Genomic DNA, 14,983 nt, shown 5'->3' with positions numbered 1-14,983 from the left:
TAATTTGTTTGTCAATTGTCATATGAAATTTCAATTCTAGTATAATATTATGTTTAAGGTTCTATAATGTTTGTGATGAATATTTATCAATGTTATTATATGAATATTTCAAATTTCTAAATAATATTTTTAAAAATTTTCTTATAATTTAATATCTATCATATGTTGTCTCCTAAAATATGATGAATATAAATTGTCTTAGAAATAAGTCCCCGCATCTAATACCCTCCCCATCCTAGAAACTTGGAGGTGCATAAAATCAAGTTTTTTTACAAAATCGAATATTAATTCTTAATAAAAAGACTGAATCACAATCTTTTCTTATGAATAAAATTCCTAAAAAATACTCTCATCTTACTTCCTAAAATAGCTAACAGGAAATAGCTAACAGGTAACTTTACCTGAAATTAAGAAATTTACAACTTAAAACTTGTTATGGGTACTTTAAAGTGTATTGTAACTAATATATGAGACTGAATATATTGCAACCTACATTCAAAACCTATACAACAGAAAATAACTAATTGTAAAAATTAGTGCAAAGGGTAGAAACAGTATCTGAAAATAGGAAAGAGAGTTTGCTCCATTCATGTTATTTAGTTAGAAGGAACAGAATCAGTTAGATTTCACCGTTCATTTTATAATTATTTATTCATTTTTCAGGACTAAAATATGCTGCCACCTAAAAGTGTACATATGCTTCTCAAATGTTCTTTAAAGAAAAAATTAACTAACAAGGTACTTTGTATTCACTTTATTTTTATGAAGGTCTTTAACACAAAGACCAATGGGGTGATTTTGGATGATTTGTATTAGTTTTGTGTTAGGGGAAGGGATTCAGTAGTGGACGAGTATTCTAATGACAGTTCATTTCTTGTTCATCCAACTTTTCATTATTAACTTTAAAGAAACCAAAAAGATGGTAACTAAATTTTTTTGTCTAAATCCGATGTATCCTGTAGAATTTGTGGGTAATCAAAATTTGTTGGTAATCCACTACGAATGCTCTTTCCCTAATGGTTGTCAACCATTGGACCATTTACCAAATGGTTGTCAACCATTAGACCATTTACCAAAATAATTTCATTGTTACTACTGATAATTAACATCTAAGATCTGTGAATGCACAAAATTAACTATAACTGCTAGTAATTCTCTTTCCCTAATGACAAAATAATTCAATTGAGTTTGTTTACCAAAGTAATTTCATTGTTACTGCTGGTAGTTTTTAAATTGAAAATTATATTGTATGGTCGGTGGTGATGATGTGGCTGCTATTCTCATCTTGGTGGGACATGTGATGGGTCCAGAAAAAACTAAAATTCATATCCTGTGACCGCCTACGTTATCACATGCAGTATTGCAATCTTGTCAGTACAACTTTTCACCATTGTAAAAAATTAATAACCTTGGTGATTTGTGTATTTACTCATCAGAATTCTGCTTGCCTTCTTAAAGAAGATGAGCCCCTCATGGCAAATCGTTTTGAGAGGTGTTTGCAGTTGAGTTTTCACTTGACTGTGGTGTCTCTGGAGATCTTATTTCTTTCTTCCTGTCCTTAACTGAAAGACCCAAGGTAGGCAATATTCTGTGGCCCTTCTGGATCACTGGTTAGAGCAGTCAAGGCTTTGAGTTCTAAGTGATTGCTATGCTTTAGATTCTAGGGTGGAGATTTTGATTTTATTCAGATCCTTAGATGATAAGTGGGTATATGTTTAGATTGAAGTGACAGAGAACCTCTGCTTCTGATTTGAGGATTAAAATATGTTTTGCAGTAATGGGTGCTTGTTATGTTTCCAAATTGATTTGACAGAATATGATGCCATGTTTTAACCATCCATGATTATTCCTTTACATCTTTAGATTAGATTGAACTGTAGTAGATTCAGAATCTCGACAAAATTCTAGGATAATAGTCCTGGATCTTCACTGAGGAGTCTGTTTCTTTGAACACCCATAGTTGTTTTTGGCTGCAACATACATACAAGATTGCATAAGTATTCCATATTGTGAATCAGGCTTCTTCATCCTGATTATTTATGTTTTTGTTCTGTGGATTTTGTTTTTTCCGTCATTTTTGTTTCACTATAGATTGGCTTCATGTTAGAGAACAAAATAGCAAGAAGACCTTTGTATGTCTGATGATGGGCTAGGTGCTTTCTATGGACTGATCTTTACAGGAGGAAGGCACTATTTTGTACCATAAGTTCAAACCAAAGTCTCTGTCAGAAGGTCAGTTTATAGAGATATTTGTAAATGTTTTTTCATGGGTAGAAGGCCTTAATCTGGCAGCCATGATTCTTTCCCATGGCTTGCCCTCAGCCCAGAAGAATATGACAGAATGTTTTTGGATGACCATTTCATTGATTTGTCATGGATTTTACTGATGTATATAAAATTAGATGATGTATGGCAGGATTCTGAGGATACACTGTTTTGTTATGTGATATAATTTGTTGTCATGTGGGTGTGAAATTTTTCTCAGCTTCTTCACCCATCATAACAACCTATTCGGAATTTTTTTTTTCTGGAGTAGACTGTAGATTTTTTTTTCCCAATGTTTTAGATCAAATTCTAGAGAAAATTCAGAAGAAAAAATCTGAAATCATTATGGACTGTCAAAATTCTCAAACTTTCAATTTTTTTTTTTTTTTATGTTTGCAGGACCTAGAAGAAACATGGAGGCTCTGTATTCATCTGGGGATCTGCAGTCAGCTTCCAAGGCCAAAAAGCCTCCTACAATAGACATACCCATGGAACCTCAACCTGTCAACCATGCCCAAACTCATGAGCCAGAAAAGGTCCCAATTTCAGCTCCATTACCACTCACTCCCAATGCAAAGAATTGCCTGTGCTCCCCCACCACCCATGCTGGATCATTCAGATGCCGCCTGCATCGGTCCCTCCAAAAGCAATGGAGTATGGGCAGTAGTAGTAATAATGGCAGGCTGCCATCATCATCCCCTCCGAGGGAAGCCCCTCCTGATACAGTTGATGGGGCATCTCTTGGAACAATTCCAAATACAGTTGAAGCTCAATGAAAAGTAGATACATGTATATATATATATATACATATATATATCTTAGATATCTGAGATGTTCTTGGATCCCCAAGATATATGAGCAACCTTCCTTATTCTCCTGTTTATCAGTTGTTTAATCAGGTGATGCTTATATGCTTTTCTTCTCTCTACTGTTACTCTCAATCATGTATCCTAACCCACAAGGGGTTTTAGATTAGGATATGGATTGTAATTCAAACCCAAAATTAGATTATGTAGCCAAGTTTGATGCGTTAATCTTAGGTAAGAAATTCAATTGTAAGAAAAAGTACACATGACTTCTTTTGAGTTTGCATACAAAACACCCAATTAACTGATTATGTACCTTTAAATCACTACATAGGTCATTTTGTTTTGGATCTGCCATTATATACAGTATGATTCCCCTTTACAGATCTCATTAAACAAAATTTGGCACAATACAACATAATCTAAGTAATCTCATAATGCAAAATCTAGCTGTATTATAGCTTAAAAACTCCATGTAAAGACATCTGGTCAGTTGGTTAAGGTGTCTGTTTACTAAGCAAATCAGGGTAGAGTTCTAATTGCTTTTCAAATTGACTGTAATGTTGAAAGGCTAAAATTAGAGAGGATTCCAGTGGCCTGGTGGGCACTCAGCAGGCTTTAGCCCAAGATAGCTTGCCAGACTTTATTAACTAAACAGTTGGCAATCACCTCTTTGTATATAACCTCTGAACTGGCAATCACCTCTTTTTATATATCATTTTGAAAATAATTTATGTATCAACTTTTTTACCTTCATTTTATTTATTTATTATTATTGTGCATATATAATATTAATTTATTATATTAAAATCAAACAGTTCAATCCATAAGAACTTGTCAAAACAATATCATAAAAAAATGTTTAACAACTATTGTTAAAAGTTTAAACCTAATTCCCCTATGTCTGACATCAAAGAATAATTGATCATGCGGTTAAGACTAGAGTTAAATGATATCCACTCCATGGTATTGTCTTTATGCTATCACCACTGAATTGTATTGTTTTTATCCTATTTGTCTATTTGCCTTTGTCTTTGCCCTCATAAATAAAGGGAATATGAATCTCACATTATAGATATGGTGGCTTCATTACCTTATGTGCATGTGTGGGTGTAAGTGTACATGCATGCATATATTCATATGTTGCACTTGCATGAACATGTGTGGGAATGTAGTCACCTATTCCATTGAGGTGGAGATGAACCTTATCCAATGTAGCTAGAAATTTTCAAGGATGATAATTGAAAGCAATTAAAATCAAATGGATGGCAGCTTAACTATTTAGGTTGTGTGAGAATAAAGGACATATAAAATAATCCTTCTTAAAAAGAGGATAGCTAGAAGTGAAAATTCATAATTTTAGAGATGCGGTTTTATGTAACTAATATGTAAATTAATATTATTTAAGTCTATTTTATATTAGTTGAATTTAAATTAATAATCATTTGAGTTAGGATTGATAGTTATATTGAAAAATTGATTAAACAACATAATTTGGGTACATGCAAGCCTTGAAAAATGGAAAAAACTAAGTATTGAATACAAAAATTAGTGAAGAAGCAATATTAGGCACATCTATACAAAGCAATAGCCATTATGAAAGTTTCTTAGAAGTACATTTTGGAGTTAACTGTGGTTATGAAAGTTTCTTAGAAGTACATTTTGGAGTTAACTGTGATTATGAAAGTTTCTTAGAAGTACATTTTGCAGTTAACTGTGAACATTGTCAGTGATTGGATCTAAAGGACATAGTTGGCATATACAAAATGACCTACTTGACATCATTGTCTAGTGGGTAACCTTGTCTAGAGAGAAGATATGGCTAAAAAATTGTCAAGGAGCTTATTGATGGTGTCTCAACTTCTCAAAAGTGCTTGAACCTATCAATGACCAACATAAAGCATGTAATTGATAATAAAATTATGAGGTCTTAATAAACACAAAAGAAACACTGCATGCAAGTTAAAGAGTTGAAATGGTTTCACCTAAAAGATGGAATGATTATGGTTTAAAATTGGTAGGGATCAATGACATCATGAAGAAGCATCAGAAAAAAATTTAGGTCTTGGTTTATAGTGGAGACATTGAACTAATAAAAAAATTGAAGGTGAGATAAAATGGTCAAATTGGAACATCACTTGATATTTTCTTAATTCCTAAGCATGGATGGATCTATGGAGTTGTTATGGACCCTTGATATCAAACTAGGTTGTAAAGTTGATGAAATAGGTCCTAAAATCAATAGAAACATTTTGTAGGCTAGCCTTGTCCTTGCTTGTAGGCTAGACTTTATTGATAGTAAATTTAAGGCACAATTTTCTAATGTTAGTTTTTCAAAAAACTTTGTAAATTTTCTTAAAATTGACATGTAAACACACGTTTATGAATGAAAACCATACAAAAGAAAAGGTTAACGGAGGGGTTTGCCTCAATCACCCCCCTTGTGGGATCTCAAGCATGGATCATATTGAAAAATTGATGAAAAAGGCAACTCATAATAGGAATCTATGTAATGGATTAACTCTAAATAAAAAAATAGCTATAAAAACCTTCAACATCTGGTTCATGGAAACACAACAAGACAAGTGGCTAAGACGAAAGTTTTGGAAAAAGGATTTGTGTAACTCAATGATGAGGGCACAAACCGAGAAACAAAAAAACACAACAAATTGCAATAAAAGAGACACAAGAGATATTACTATTATTATCTGAAGACTATCTGCAATACATGCATACATGCAAATAAGAGGAATAAACCTCACAGGCTGCAATACAACAACTTACAAAGTTTTCTGGAAAATCCTTACAATCCAAAAACACAACTCCCAAACTCACTCTTCAAAAACTCACATCCCAAAAACTCACATACCAAAACTCTACCCACAAGTTTCCTCAATGAGTCCTAAATAGTCTTTTCCAACTTGGAGCCAAAATTACATTTTTAAAATTACCATTTGGAGAACAAATGCCAAAACATTAAATTGAAAATATGAAAATACAACCAGATTCGAAAATTGGAACTTTCCGAAAATTGTCCAACTTTCGACAGCCATAGCTTTTGATCCGGGAATCAGATTGACAAACCATTTGAAGCGTTGGAAATCTCTTTGAGATTAGAATATGCTAATAATCTGCTTCGTCGATTCCTATCATTTTCAGGCCCATTCGATGCCGTTTAATGCCTCAAATCTGACTTGGAAGAATTTTTTTTTAATTTTTCGAGAAATTGAAACTTTAATAACTTTCAAATCGTTAATTATTTTGACCTGATTATTTCGCCAATGAGCTTATTTTTCCTTTTTTAATCTTCCTGTAAATTTTGGGCTCCATCTGCCTTCAAATAAAAACCTGCTATTTTTGGCAATTGGCTAGAAAAAGCAGCTTGTCAATTCTGAGAGTTGGAATCTTTTATTTGTCCAAAAGGCTATCTAGATCTACAAAAACATTAAAGAACACCACAACAAAAAGAAATATTTTTGGGTGATGCAGGATTGGCCTTACACCACTGGATGCTCCTACATCACTCAAAAGGAATTTGGGGTTTTAAAAAGAACCAATAAGTAGTATTTTGGAGTATTAAAATGTACTCTAATGGATTTTTTGTATGAGAATGGATTTCAATTTCAAAAGGTGCTATACAAAGATGTGCACTCATATAGGGTCAATGGAAAAACACCGAAACGATGACATGAATTTGTTGGTGATATGGGTTGTAGGTCCCAAATCCTTAAGGTTGGAATAAAGTTGTTACCTTATTCCACCTCCATACAACTGTTGTCTTCAATAGCATGCTTACCACCAACAACCTATTTGTAAGGACATTAACTTTACAAACAAATGCCTTATTAGATTATCAACAAATGAAAGAAACTCGTATGCATGCTACATATTCACCAAATTATATTCTTTCCATATTGAATTGGAACCTAGATTATGTATGTGCACGCTAGTCCTAAAATCATTTGAAATTTTGGAAAGTGAAACCTCAAACCTATGGCTATAATCCTTTCTTGACTCTCATTCTTCTATTTGATATTAGCTAACTCTTCGAACAATAGGGTCAACAAGCAAAGCAAAATTTTATTCAAATTTCAGGCACAAGATGGTTCAAAGAGGGAAAAGAATGCTCAAGAAAGCCACCATACCAAACTCTTTCTCAAGCCCACAAGACCTAACAAAAAATAAAATCCACATGTCTTCATCTTCAAATTGGAAATCTTTCATAAATTTTAAAAATTCCTTAACATGTGTGTCCCATTCACAGATACCATACCCATTAAATCTAGGCATTTGGCTATAGACCTTGGTTCTCATGACCATTTCATAATCAACCCAAGACATGTATAGTTGTTTGTAGAGATTTTCCAAGGGAATGGCAAGGGATTAAGTAACTTGATATTTTTAGTTGTAGAGGTGATAGTGGATTGTACTTGATTCCATCCTCAGTATCATTGACTGTAGGGACGGTCAAGTGAGTTCCTTAGAGTGTTGTGTGTTATGAGAAGATAAACTATATGTTCTTCATTATAACTATGCACACCATGAGAACCAAAATCGATTGCATCACAAGTGCTACATTCCTCTTCTTTATCCATGGAGTCATATATGATGCACCATACTAATCATTTTCTTCTTCATAGTATTGAGAACAATATTCCTCATAACAAGATCTTCCTCTCCATTCCCTGAGAGAGTACTTAGATTCTTGAGGGAAACAAGTTGAGCCTCTTGCAACCTAATGTTTGCAAGAATTTTTTGTTGTTCTTGCATAAGGTGATAGAAAACCTTTTTGAGCTCAACTTTATAATTACTTGACTTCATAAGAAGAGGGGGATATTGGTCGGTGTCATATGTTGCTTTCATCTAGATAACTCATGCAAAAATTTTCTTACTACAATGTTTATCTATAATCCTCTTTTCAAGAAGAAAATTATTTCTTTCTAACTCAACCTCTTTTTGTTCAACAATTGCTATTTGTCTTAGTCCTTTATCAAGCCAATTTAGCAATCTATCTCATCATTATCATTATATAAAATTTTGTGAGAAGGATAAAAATGGTAAATTACAAAATCTATTAATATCCCTTATACTAACAATTATATCATTCATTTCTTCATAATCATACTTATAATTTTATCTATATTTTTTTATTATACTGCTAAGTATTGAATCATCAAAAGTGTATAAGTTTTGATTTCTACTAACTTTTGAGATTGAATAGGTAGGTTTGAATGAATTTTCGCTATTTGATCTTCTTATGATGGATATCCTCTTGCACTTGTGGAAGCTTTTCATCTTCTTCTTGTTGGTATGTGGGTTGCCTTCTTCACTCCATCACAAAGCCTTATGATTTAATTATTGATTTTTAGGTTTACCCGAGATAGAATTGCCACTCTTCACTTGGAAGATACAAAGACACTTTATAGAAATTGACACTTCACATACCAATTAATAGGACTTATGTATTTTGAGTTGAAGAGGTATGAATTGTAATACCTGAGTTAAACAGTCCTAAAAAATAACACCAATTTGTTGGTTGTATGAGTTGTAGGATTCAAATCCCTAAGCCTGTTAATCTCCCAAGTGTTGGGGGTGTCAACTTGGGAGGATCACCCCAAAATTGTCTTCAAAATGGGTAGCTAAGGACCAATTCTTGAGGTAGGTAAGACCTCCTTCACTTGTAACTCTACAAATACCAAGGGGGTTTCCTTAAGGTGTTGAGTTAATGACTGACATATTGACCACTCCCTTATTGCAAACTTTACCTATTGCACAATGTATCCCAATATTGGTGTCATAATATACCCATGTGCCACTTTGGACATGTAAGAATAAGCTCCTAGTTAACAAATAGAATACCATATGTACATGGACATCTAATAATGTGATTGATGATAACCCCTTATGATGTAATGAACATTCAGACAAGGCAATAAAACACACTAAGTATTAAAATTGAAAAGATATTTAATTTTATTGATTTTGAGTGTTTTGAGGATTGTGGGGGATAGAAAATAATTGGTACATCAGTTCCTTCATCCAGTTGGGCAATATAGTCTTTGAATTCATTCAAATATGTAGTAACATATAAATTTTTTTGATATTTTAATCTAGATACCACAAAAGACCACACCTTTTGAAATGAATAAGTAAGCTAGGATCTACTTATACATTCAAAAAAACACTTTCTAAACTCTAATTCCTATTTTTTTCCTCCATTACAACTTGTTCTACTTCACTCCATTCTTTATCATTCAGCGGACATGTCCTATGATACCATTTCAATGGTTCATCCTTTACCGATCCAACAAAATCAAATAGTTTGAGTTGTAATATATTTCTAGATTCAATTGTGTAAGAATTTTTTTTATCTAGAAATATATTAAAATCAATAGCATGGAATATGGAAACATGATAAATTTGACAAATAGCTTGATGTTATCCTAGGTTTTGTTATGAGTCAGCCACATTGTATCTAGTAAGAAAATATGTTTCACAACATTGTTTGTGTCTTTGTCAAAGATAGGCATCATCTACATGTTAACCATGGTGTCTTCTTTGTTAGAGGTATTTCGTCCTTGTCTTCCGAAGTGATTTGAATTTCTAAGTGTGCTACCCCTAGGTTAGAACCCCACACAATCATCTGATTGTCTCTTCTAATATTGTCTGAATCTATTGTGTATATTATCCACAAATCGTGTCTACATTCACTTCTTCCAATTCTTTTTTTGTTTAAATTTCAATCAACTGTAATTGGCATAGGGGATGACTCTTGGTACGAGGGTGGTGACTGTTCATAATACCTTTCTAATTCTAGAGCCGACACTTGATTAGCATTTGGCACCGGTTCATAAATATCTAATATTTCCTCAAGATCAAGACTACTCACTTCTACAATTCTATTTTCTTCCTCAACAACTCTATTCTCTTCTTTCGTGACAATGTCAGCTTCCAACATATTTGCTTTTTCCTTTCTATAATTGCTTGCACCCACTTTGGCATGCTTAGTTGCATCCTCCTTGGCACGCTTACTCTTCTCTTTTAATTTTCCTTATGTCAATATGTTGACTCTCTCCTTATACCTATTCTCAATCTCTTTCTTTTAATCTATTGTGGTGTCTTTACTCCCTTTCTCGAGTCTATTTTTCTTTCCTTTCTTTGGTATTCATGCCCATTTCTTCCAAAATCAATTCTCTGATCCTTGTTTTATTCTTTGTCTTCCCTTTTCTCATGGTATTTGGTTCTATTCTTCTTCATGATTTCATGTATATATCTCTATCTTCTAGAATATGAACAAGTGCACCTTTTCGGGGATCCTTCCGAACCACCCCCCTTTCCATTTACCATCCCCCAATTGCCTACCCCCCTCATAGAGGTCAGCCCTTAGGGTCTAGTGGAAATCAATTTATTGATATCTTGACTCTCTTTCTACTAAATATTTTCTTCATTGTTCACTCTAGGGTCCCAACAATAGAACCAAAATGTTAGCAAGAGTTAAAGGGAAACTACAATTTGGAGATCTGTACCCCAAATAGATCTTAACATAGTCTTTATATCCTAGAGGATACATTGAATAAAACAAACAAAGATAGAAATAAATCAAAATAAAACAACATTCATACCTCAATAACACATAAGCATATCATAACATAGATATTCAAACCAACAACAATATCATTATATTATATGATCAATCTCCAAGTACATCAAGAAGTCCATATCACAATCTATCATATCTCATCTATCTCGTCTCATACTCATTCTAATCTAATCTATTGGATGTACAATACAATGTTATTATATACATTTCTAATGCCGAGATACTACTCTACAAGTCAACCTAAAGGTCTATTTCTATATTGTGGACCCAAAGTGGTAGCCTAAGTTAGCTTTGGTCCTCATCTTCACTACCAAGAGTCCTAATCCTATTGTAAAGTAGTCTTCAAGGCCATGAAGATAAAAAGAAAAATATATCTAGCTAGAGACTAATAACATACTAGATAAAAAACACATAAATAGATAACAAGGTAGTACAAAAATCAACAATTACATGATGTCTTTTAGGATGGACACAATTTGTAACCATCAAATGAGAGGCAAGAAATAGGTCCTTCTTAAGGTCTTTGTTTTGACCTTCTTCATAACACAACCCTCAAGAGTACCCTCTAACCTTCTCTTTTTGGAAAATTTCCAAAACATTCTAGAGGAGATGTAGAGAGGCAACCAAACTGTATACCACCTTAAGACTTAAATTAAATAAAATGTTGAGTCTTTCCTCCAAGGTGTCCATCCTTTGTTGCAAAAACTTAAGAGAATTGGTATTATAAGCACATTGATAACAAATATCCTAAAATCATTTACCTTTGAAGTAATTCTTGGTCACCAAATCATAATTAAAATCAACAATCACTTCTTTGTTAGCCTCAAAGTCATACCCTAGGTTATAAGACTCAAAATAAGGAGCATCTATTTCTAAAAAGTGGCTAGGACTAGAGTCATTGGAGAGGGAAATATCTTCCCCATGTTGGTTTAACAACATACATTTTTTTATCTTTCTAGTTATATTGATAGAGTTACAAATGTGGAGAAATTTAGCCTAAGCAAGGTCCCAATCTAATATCATTAAGCTATTATCAAGTTCTACCTCAACAACTTGCAACCAAAATTTTGAAATGTTACATGCACACCAAAATCATTCAATTTGCTTGATGAATATGTTGATGTTCCAGACAACTACATAAGATCTTTGAGTTTCATGTGTGGGCTATGTTCAATTGTCATAATCTCTTTAAGTTTCATGTATAAACTATGTTCAGTTGTCATAAGCTCTTTAAGTTTCATGTATTGCTTACCAAGATCTAAATGCATGCGAAAGTATATGCATTGGGGTGGTAGTAGAGTATGAGGTGATGTGGGATAACTGTTATTATTTTTAAATAAACATGTTTATTTATTGTCTAATCACACTGCATGATGTACATTTATAAGGTATGTTGGTCTCATACATCAGGGATCTACAAGATCCACTTTCGATCAACATTGAGAATTGAAAGAGATTGTGGGGGGTCTCTTCTCCACATCATCTTCTATGTAGTTGTTCAGTTGGAAAACCTTGGATAGAAGGTTTTTATGTTCACCACATTACTGCATGCATGACGGTTTACAAAAAATCTTCTTCATCTCACATGACACTCCATGTGGACCTCGCAAGTTAGGGTGCCCCACTGTTGAGCCCTCTCCCCTAGAGGCTATTTCCATTTTTTGATTGCTTGTTGACTCAATACTTTGACTCTCGGCCTTTGTTGGGTTTTCACAACATTGATATGCAATTCCATTAAATTCACATTTTTTTGGAATAGGCCATGATACTCTTTTGTAAGTAATATCTAGATCTATATTATTAAAAATAAATACAAATCAATTACAATAGTGTAAAGTTAAATAAGGAACAAGGATAGAAGCATGCCATAGATAAATTTGACATAATGAGTATCCTAGGAGCTCGTAATACATACACTTCATATCTACAAAATATTATAAATATTCGAGATATTTTATCCTTCCAATAAAACACTTCGTAAACCTAAAATACAATTTGATATAATTGAAAATCTCTTCACTCCACCTCAAAAAAAAACAAAAAAATAAAAATCAATTATTACAAAAAATAACATGAAGTGATATATATTTGTTGTCACACACCTATCACAATTATATTTGAAAACACTCTGTATCACTTTCACATACTGCCTAAATATTATATTTTTTAAAAATCTACAACTATGTTATATAATAATAACAAATGATGCCATAAAACAAATAAGAGTCAAAGACAAGGAGACAAAACCTAAAGTTGGTGCACTTGTTCAGGGTACATGTGAATAAGAGTCATGAATGTAATTGTCAAGCACGAAATAAAACAAAATAAAAATCAATAATAATTAATTTATTTCACAAGATTCTTATCCAAAACTATGAAAGTCCTCCACACTCTTCTTCACAAGTGATGGTAATTATTTTGAACCCATTTTATTAGGAATAAATTCACAAGAAAGGAGGGCCAAAAAACTCATGGTGGTTGGCAAAAGGTTCACGGAAGTCACCATTTTTATTTTAATATATATATTTGACCAATATTTACTAAGGTAACAAAAGCATAACACACCACAATATATTTGTTACCCTCTGGAAAGATAAGATTTGTGTGGTCAAGTCATCATCAATCTGATATACCTATCTAATCATATACACAACATTATCTATCTAATCATATACACAATAATAAAATATTTTTTATATTGATATCGATTTTTTTATTTATGTACATTTGAATTATGTTCATGATATCAATGAGTTACAGAAACTTCTTAAAAAATATTTATTCTTCTATTCAAAGTCTTTTACACAATAATAAAATATTTTTTTATATTGGTATCAATTTTTTTATTTATGCACATTTGAATTATGTTCATGATATCAATGGGTTACAAAAACTTCTTACAAAATATTTATTCTTCTATTCAAAGTCTTTTACACAATAATAAAATATTTTTTTATATTGGTATCAATTTTTTTATTTATGCACATTTGAATTATGTTCATGATATCAATGGGTTACAAAAACTTCTTTAAAATTGTTTATTATTCCTATTCAAAGTCTTTTTTAAAATTACTATATATAATTCAATCTACTATGATTTTGAGACAATGAAATGATATTATAGTAGAAATAATTTTCCAATTAATATAATAGTTAATTATGATGAAAAATGTTTACTTGTTCAACCTTCCTTTTCTTCTTTTGTGACTTCACAATTTTATAAACTTTTCAAAATATAAAAAATACATCTTAAAATTACTTTTATGATTATAATATTTTATATATTTTTTTAAAATATTTTTTCTTAAAAAGTTTTAAATTATTTTTTCTTAAAAAGTAGTGTTATGTGTATGTGTATGTGTATGTATAGATATGTATATGTCTATGTATGTATGTATGTATGTATGTATGTATGTATGTATGTATGCATACATATATATATATATACACACACATATATACACATACATATATACATATATACATACATATATATATACACACACATATATACACATACATATATATATATATATATATATATATATATATATATATATATATATATATATATATATATATATATATATATATATATATATATATATATATATATATATATAGACACACACACATACACACACACATATATGCACACACACACACACACACACACATATAGACACACACACACACATATATGCATATATAAATATACACACACACACACACACACACACACACACACACACACACACACACACACACACACACACACACATATACACACACATATTGATGTAGGAGCACCCCTAGTTCTTGGCAATCTTGCAACAGCCAAAAACATTTCTTTCCAATTTGTTTTCTGTTTTGCAGTTTTAGCATTTTCTTGCTTTTGCTCACCGGATCTTGCGAAGTTAGATTTTGCTTGTAATCATGATTATCTTCCTTATTCCAGAATCGCTTGGACCTATTTGTTATTGGCGAATCTTGCAGATCCTTTCCGTAGCTTGCGGAGCCCCCAATTCGTCGTTCTAGCATTCCTTGGCATGTGGCCGACCTTCCCTCTGATCCACACTTCTACCTTTGGATTTTCCGGAGGATTTTCATTGGTGAAGGCCGACTTGGTGGTTTTACACATTTCATCATGTTTATCGTTGTTTGATTCTTCTTGGGCCGACCAGATCCCTCTAGACCATATAAATCAATGCAATTTAGCTTGTAGTAGCAAGTTTTTGGAATCGAGAAGATCTATCTTGAGGTTAAGAGGACTGGTATAGACCGAGACTATAATTGAGCATTTTTGTATCAG

At 32.2% G+C, this 14,983-nt stretch overlaps 1 long non-coding RNA gene across 1 annotated transcript; it reads left to right on the top strand.

Moving 5' to 3' along the window:
* Nucleotides 1-1,375: 1,375 nt before the first annotated feature.
* On the top strand, nt 1,376-3,299 carry LOC131030336 (uncharacterized). The gene is made up of 2 exons (XR_009372599.1): nt 1,376-1,576; nt 2,665-3,299. It is a non-coding gene; the product is annotated as an uncharacterized LOC131030336 (long non-coding RNA).
* The last annotated feature ends 11,684 nt before the right edge of the window (nt 3,300-14,983 follow it).

This window comes from Cryptomeria japonica, chromosome 1, assembly GCF_030272615.1.
Source record: "Cryptomeria japonica chromosome 1, Sugi_1.0, whole genome shotgun sequence".
NCBI classification, from domain to species: Eukaryota; Viridiplantae; Streptophyta; class Pinopsida; order Cupressales; family Cupressaceae; genus Cryptomeria; species Cryptomeria japonica.
The sequence above is the reverse complement of the archived record's forward strand: the minus strand, read 5'-3'. Positions and strand labels throughout refer to the sequence as shown.